We start from the raw sequence: 7221 nt of genomic DNA, 5'->3' as shown, positions 1-7221 counted from the left end.
CACATTCCAGGCATCCACCACCCTCTCCGTAAAGTAGAATTTCCGGAGAGGGTGGTGGATGCCTGGAATGCGCTCCCGAGAGAGGTCCCATAACGATCCCATATTTATACTATCTTTGGATGTTGTAATGTGCCTAGAATTTGCTATAATGTATCCATACTTTTTGAAAATCTTAAAAAGTCCCTGGAGCGAAACACACATATGTACTTCATATCAGTGCTGGAACCCCCCAAACAACCTCCCAACTCCGATAGGTAAAATCCTCTTAACTGTGATAGGCAAAATCCCCTTAACCGCCATACGCAAAATCCCCTTAACCCCTCCCTTTTGCCATCAGACACCCCTCCTGAACCCATGATCCCCCCCCAATTTATGACCGCCCCCTGTCTCAAACTTTTAGCTGCCCCTTGTAAGCATATATGTACTTAAGTTAGACCACATATGCCAGTCATATAGCTGATGCAAATTCTTGTGCCTATATTCTGGAGATACAAGAATAATTTTTAGTATTCAACAGATTTGTGTTTATGTGTGCATCCTACCCTTGATCTGCCCTAACTTTACCCATGTAAATACCCACCCACAAACCATGCACTATTGAACATATGTTTGAATTACAGAACGGTGCACATATTTCTGGTATTTTTATATGTGCACAAGCCATTATTACCTGCATATTTTTCTTTCCGTTTCACGGACGTTCGTACAGAAGCATCATCTTCATTTTCAATGCACTACGTTTTTGACTAGCGAGTCCTACAGACCCCTGAGGAAGGCATAGTTTGCCGAAACACGGCCCGTGTTGGGTCTAGGCTCCAATGTTCGTTGATGTAGGTTAGAATTTGAAATAAAGATTTGAACTTTACACTCTTGTGTCCAGGAACAGGCTCCATGTGGTGTGCTTTGCGGATGTCTCTTGTTTTTTTTGTGACAGCCTGATCTTTTGCCTCTGCTTTTGGAACCGCAGTTGTCACAGCGGGTCCCTTCAGTGGCTTTGTGGATTGTACTCATATAAATTGTAAACAGACTGATAAATTATCTACAAAATAAAACTTTATGAGTATATTTTTTTTAATCAGATGGCATACTTTACTCTCAGAATTGTCAGAATGCTTAAATATAATATCTGGTACTAGAAATGCAAGAGACAAAGCTGCTTGTGAATTCTGAGAAATGTCAAAGAGAGGGTCAAACTAGGTGACCTTCAGCTCCTTTCTGAATCAGATTAACTGTTATCATGTATTTTTCATGGTCTCCCAGGAGAAGGAAGAGCTGGTTAATCACGATCTTCCTTCTCTTAGCTGTGTTTACTGGAATGTTATATGACTCGATGACGGAATGAAAGTATTTTGTTCCATTAGATTCTCCTCACTGATCATCTGAAAGGAGGGCTGATAAACATCTTAAAGTATGTCTGTTTTCAAAGAATCTACTGAGTGGGCATTAGGGACAGACAAACCTTCTCAAAATTCAAATTTAAATAATCAAATCTTAGCACACACTAAGGCCCGGATTCTGTAATGGGCACCTAGAAAAATTTATTTATTTATTTTTTTTTAGTATTTATATACCACTTATAGTCTAAGTCAGGGGTGCCCAAAAGGTCGATCGCAATCGACCAGTAGATCGCAAAGGCAACGTGAGTCGATCGCAGAGCCCATCTTGGGCTCTGTGATAGACTCGCGTTGCCTTCCTTTCTACCTGCTTACCGACCCAGTAAAGAGGACGCTGAAGCGCAGGGCCAACCAATCTTCTTCACCCGACATCAATTCTGACATCGGAGAGGATGTTCTGGGCCAGCCGATCGCTGCCTGGCTGGCCCAGAACTTCCTCTCCCACATTAGAATTGACATCGGGTGGGGAACGTTGGTTGGCCCGGCGCTTCAGCGTCCTCTTTACGGCGGCAGCCTGTTCCCTGATGGCGATGGTGGTGGCTTGGGGGAGGGCAGGGAGGAAGAAAGAAAGGGGGGGGCAGGGAAACAGAAAGAAAGGCAGGGAGACAGACAGAAAGGGAGCATGGAGATAGCGTTGGTCTGTACAGAGGTCTTTTCTGGTTTTCCGATGCAGCGTGAATGAAGGTGTTGGTGAGGGATTTTGGCTTAGAATGCCTAAGACCAAAGAGAACTTGAGCTCATCCAGCTCCTACAGTGATTCAGATAATAGACGTGAGAGGAAGAAGCGAAAGAAAGAACCTCCTCCAACTAAAACTAAGAGAGAGAAACAGAAGGTTGCAAAGGAAATAAAGGCTTCCTCTAAGAATCCACAGGAAGACAGTACTGAAGGGAATATGTTTCAGGAATTGCTTTATTTCTTGATCAGTGGAACCAGCTGAAGGAGCAGATTCCAGATATTGATGCAGCAATCAAGAAACTGTGATGAGTAGGGCACCTCAAAAAGGACAGAGGAAAGCATACACAAGATTGTTTTGTTATGTACATCCTTTTAAACTATTAAAATCTAATCTAATCTAATCCTTAGGTTTGTATACCGCATCATCTCCACGTTCGTAGAGCTCGACGCGGTTTACAGTAGGAGAAATAGGAAGGAACTACAACAGAGGGTTAGAGGTAGAAGTGTGAAGAAAATTTTGAGGACTTGGGATGCCAAGATATAAGAGTTTCCTTGATTCCTAAGTTGGAGGGAGACTTACATTTTTTGAGAAAAGCCAGGTTTTCAGATGTTTGCGGAAAACTTGGAGAGAGCTCAAGTTCCGAAGAGGGGAGGTAAGGTTGATTTTGAAGTGGAGGGAGGTCCCTAGCTTTCCTGTGTTGGAAATGCCTTTTAGTGAGGGGAAGGATAGTTTTAATTTGTGGGAGGATCTGGTGGTATTAGGGTTTGAGGAATTCCAAGAAAGAGGGATAAAGGGAGGGAGGATACCATATAGGATTTTGAAAGCTAAACAGGCGCATTTATAGTGGACCCTGGCGATTATCGGAAGCCAGTGGAGCTTGGCCAGGAGCGGGGAGACATGGTCAAATTTACTTTTAGCGAAAATGAGCTTGGCCGCGGCATTCTGAATCCGTTGGAGTCTGTGGAGGTTTTTCTTAGTTAGGCTTAAGTAGATAGAGTTGCAATAGTCCAATCTGGAGATGATGATGGATTGGACAAGGAGGGTAAAATGTTTTTGATGGAAGCAGGATCTAACTTTCCTCATCATGTGAAGGCTGAAAAAGCATTTTTTTTTACCAAGGATTGGAGATGGTCATTGAAGGACAATGTGGAATCAATGATGATGCCCAAGACCTTGCTCGAGAACTCAAGCTGCAGAGAGGAGCCAGAGGGTAGTGAGATGGAGGTGGGTAGGTGATCTAGTTTTGGACCGAGCCAAAGAAGTCTTGTTTTGGACTCATTCAATTTCATTTGCACAGTGTGGGCCCAGGATTGTAGGTTCATTATACAAGAGGTCGGTGAGGTTCGAATCGGTCTCGAGGAGGACGAGGATGTCGTCTGTATAAGTGTAAATTGTTTCAAGGGGGGATAGGTGGAGGAGTTTTAGGGAGGACATATAGATGTTGAAAAGGATAGGGGATAGTGGAGAGCCTTGCGGGACTCCATAATTCGGTTTCCATGGGGAGGATGAGGTGCCATTCATGTTAACAATGTATGAACGAGAGTGGAGGAATTTAGAGAACCAACCTAGGACTGTGGAGTTGATACCTATCTCAGAGAGTTGGTAAACAAGAATATCATGGTGAACAACGTCGAAAGCAGTAGAAAGGTCAAATTGTAGGAGGACGGCGAACTTGTTTCGAGAGTGAAGTTGTTGAACCCTTGAAATCAGGAAAGACAGTAGGGATTCGGTGCTGAAGTTAGGACGAAAGCCATATTGATAGGGTAAAAGAATAGAGAATCTCTCTAAGTATGATGAGAGTTGGGAAGAAATGATGGACTCTAGCATCTTGGTTAGGAGAGGGATATTTGCAATTGGGCGATAGCTGGATGGTATGGAAGGGTCAAGGTCAGATTTTTTCAGTAGTGGGGTCAAGGCGATATGACCCATTTCTGGGGAGAAATGGCCCGACTGAAGGGCGGAGTTTATGAGAATGGTGATAGAAGAAATAGCCTGAGCGGGAATGTTCTCGTATAGGTATACCTCTGGAAAAAAAAAAGAAAGGGAGCATGGAGAGAGAAAGACAGGGAGACAGACAGAAAGAAAGGGGTCATGGAGAGAGAAAGAAAGAAAGTAGAGGGGGACAGGGAGAGAAGAAGAAAAAGTTGGGCGAGGGAATGAGGTCTGGAGAAGAGGAAGCATACAGGAGGCTGAAAGAAGGGAAGAAATATTGGATGCACAGTCAGAAGAAGAAAGTGCAACCAGAGACTCATGAAATCGCCAGACAAATGATTTTATTTTCAATTTAGTGATCAAAATGTTTCGGTTTTGAAAATTTATATCTGCTGTCTATATTTTGCACTATGGCCCCCTTTTACTAAACCTCAATAGCAGTTTTTAGCACAGGGAGCCTATGAGCATCGAGAGCAGCACAGGGCATTCAGCGCAGCTCCCTGCGCTAAAAAACATTATTGCAGTTTAGTAAAAAGGGAGGGGTATAATTGTCTATTTTTGTATAGTTGTTACTGAGGTGACATCGCATAAAGTCATCTGCCTTGACCTCTTTGAAAACCTGCGGAATATAAATGATAATTAACATTTTCTCTGCGTACAGTGTGCTTTGTGTTTTTTTAAATTTTATTGTTGGTAGATCATTTTGACTTGATCATTTTAAAAGTAGCTCGCAAGCCCAAAAAGTGTGGGCACCCCTGGTCTAAGTGGTTTACATTCAGGTACTCAAGCATTTTTCCTTATCTGTCCTGGCTGGCTCATGCTCTATTTAATGTACCTGGGGCATTGGGGGATTAAGTGACTTGAACCCACAACCTCAGGGTGCTGAGACCGTAGCTCTAACCACTGTGCCACACACTCCTCCATGTGGTGTTAGCCATGTTTCAGTCATGCTTAGGCACCGTTTACAGAATTGCACTTAGCAGTACCTATGTGAAAACTTAGATGCCGGAAAAATAGGCCAGGGTTTTAAAGGCCTACATTTCAAGTGCTTAAGATTTTGGAGAATCACGCTTAGTGGTGCCTAAGTTACGCTCCACCTATAAATACAGCCACTTAAGTGTTAGGCACTGCCAAACGCCATGCGATAGGTTCCCTCCCATTATTGAATTGTCCCATTTTTCCCATTGACTTGAATGGGTGAAATCTGAAGTTATGTTTGTAGCTCCGCCCACGTGTGCAGTTGGGCCGCGAGACCCCCAGAACATATCATCACGGGTAGTGAGGGATCCGCATACCAAGTTTCGTTCAAATCGGGCAAGCCGGTTTTGCGGAGGCAGTTTTTACATTTTTTCCATTGACATGAATGGGTGAAATCTGATTTTCTGTTTGTAGCTCCACCCAGGTGTGCAGGTTGGCCGCGATACCCCCAGAACATATCACCCCAGGTAGTGAGGGTTCTGCATACCAAGTTTCGTTCAAATCGGGCAAGCTGTTTTTGCGTTGGCAGCTGTTTTACATTTTTTCCATTGACATGAATGGGTGAAATCTGATTTTATGTTTGTAGCTCCGCCCACATGTGCAGGTGGGCCGTGAGACCCCCAGAACATATCACCCCAGGTAGTGAGGGATCCGCATACCAAGTTTCGTTCAAATCGGGCAAGCCGGTTTTGCGGAGGCAGTTTTTACATTTTTTCCATTGACATGAATGGGTGAAATCTGATTTTCTGTTTGTAGCTCCACCCAGGTGTGCAGGTTGGCCGCAATACCCCCAGAACATATCACCCCAGGTAGTGAGGGATCCGCATACCAAGTTTCGTTCAAATCGAGCAAGCCGTTTTTGCGTTGGCAGCTCTTTACATTTTTTCCATTGACATGAATGGGTGAAATCTGATTATCTGTTTGTAGCTCCGCCCACGTGTGCAGGTGGGCCGCGAGACCCCCAGAACATATCATCCCGGGTAGTGAGGGATCTGCATACCAAGTTTCGTTCAAATCGGTCAAGCCGTTTTTGCGTGATCGCGGCACATACATACATACATCCGATTTTATATATATAGATTTGTGTGTGTGTGTGTGTAAAGAATGGGAAGCAATTCCCTTGAGTCATGCTCTTTCTTGTCCATCACTCATGCAGACTTTTTCTGCGTGGTACTTTAGGTATTCTGGGAATTTGAGATAAATGGAAAGAGAAGAGTTTATGCAGGCGTCGGAGCATGCATCCCACTGTCTGTCAGGAGAAAAGAATGTGAAGGGGCAGAGACATTGGAGGAATGCTTAGAGCTGGGGAAATTCTCATCTCATCCTCCAGGAGATGGTATCATATGCTGATACATCTGGAAGAATAATTCTTCTATATCATCCACGCAACTCTTCTCTCCTTGCAGGTGACAGAATTGTAATCTGCTTAATCAGTTTTCCGGGCTGATCAGAAAATCCCTTGCAATGCACAGATCACTTATTAAAAAATCCAATGGTTGTTGTCTGCAGTTCACAAATTTCGGATCAGCCTACCTCTAGTTCAAAGCTCCAGTTTACTGACAAAGTTTACACATCAATGGACAAAGAGCATCTATTTATGTTTTTGTTTTCCATTGATTTTTTTTTCTCTCCAGAGAGGCTTTGTGGTATGAATTCCTGGAATGCCAGACTCATTATTATAACTGTATATTGGGGTTTAAGATCTTTTTTTTTTTTTTTTTTTTTACTAACTCTTACAATTGTCCTTGTATTCTGAAGATCTTAAGTAGACAAAGGGAAAATATAATTCAATTATGAGGTAATTTTAAGCAATCTAAAATGTGCAATTTAAATGCTGATAAGCCCATGGGATATTTCATCCTGCGGAGAGCTGGAAGCAGTCAGCACTAGATCTGCAGTAACATTTTAAACCTTACTACTTCATTTCATTTCGATTTCCCAACACTTCGCTTATGACAACTGCACTGCTGGCAAAAATGTTGACATTATCTTGCAGTCACAAGGAGGTAAGGGGTAACATAAGAATTGCCACTGCTGAGTCAGACCAGTGGTCAATCATGCCCAGCAGTCCGCTCACATGGCAGACCTCTGGTCTAAGACCAGCACCCTAACTGAGACTAGCCCTACCAGCGTATGTCCTTGTTCAGCAGGAACTTGTCTAACTTTGTCTTGAATCCCTGGAGGGTGTTTTCCCCTACGACAGACTCCGGAAGAGCGTTCCAGTTTTCTACCACTCTCTG

At 43.5% G+C, this 7221-nt stretch overlaps 1 pseudogene; it reads left to right on the top strand.

The window, feature by feature from the left end:
- The first annotated feature begins 2104 nt into the window (after positions 1–2104).
- Positions 2105–2376, top strand: LOC117346541 (annotated as a pseudogene).
- The last annotated feature ends 4845 nt before the right edge of the window (positions 2377–7221 follow it).

Source organism: Geotrypetes seraphini, chromosome 12 (genome assembly GCF_902459505.1).
Source record: "Geotrypetes seraphini chromosome 12, aGeoSer1.1, whole genome shotgun sequence".
In the NCBI taxonomy this organism is placed as follows: domain Eukaryota; kingdom Metazoa; phylum Chordata; class Amphibia; order Gymnophiona; family Dermophiidae; genus Geotrypetes; species Geotrypetes seraphini.
This window is presented reverse-complemented; position numbering and strand designations above follow the sequence as displayed.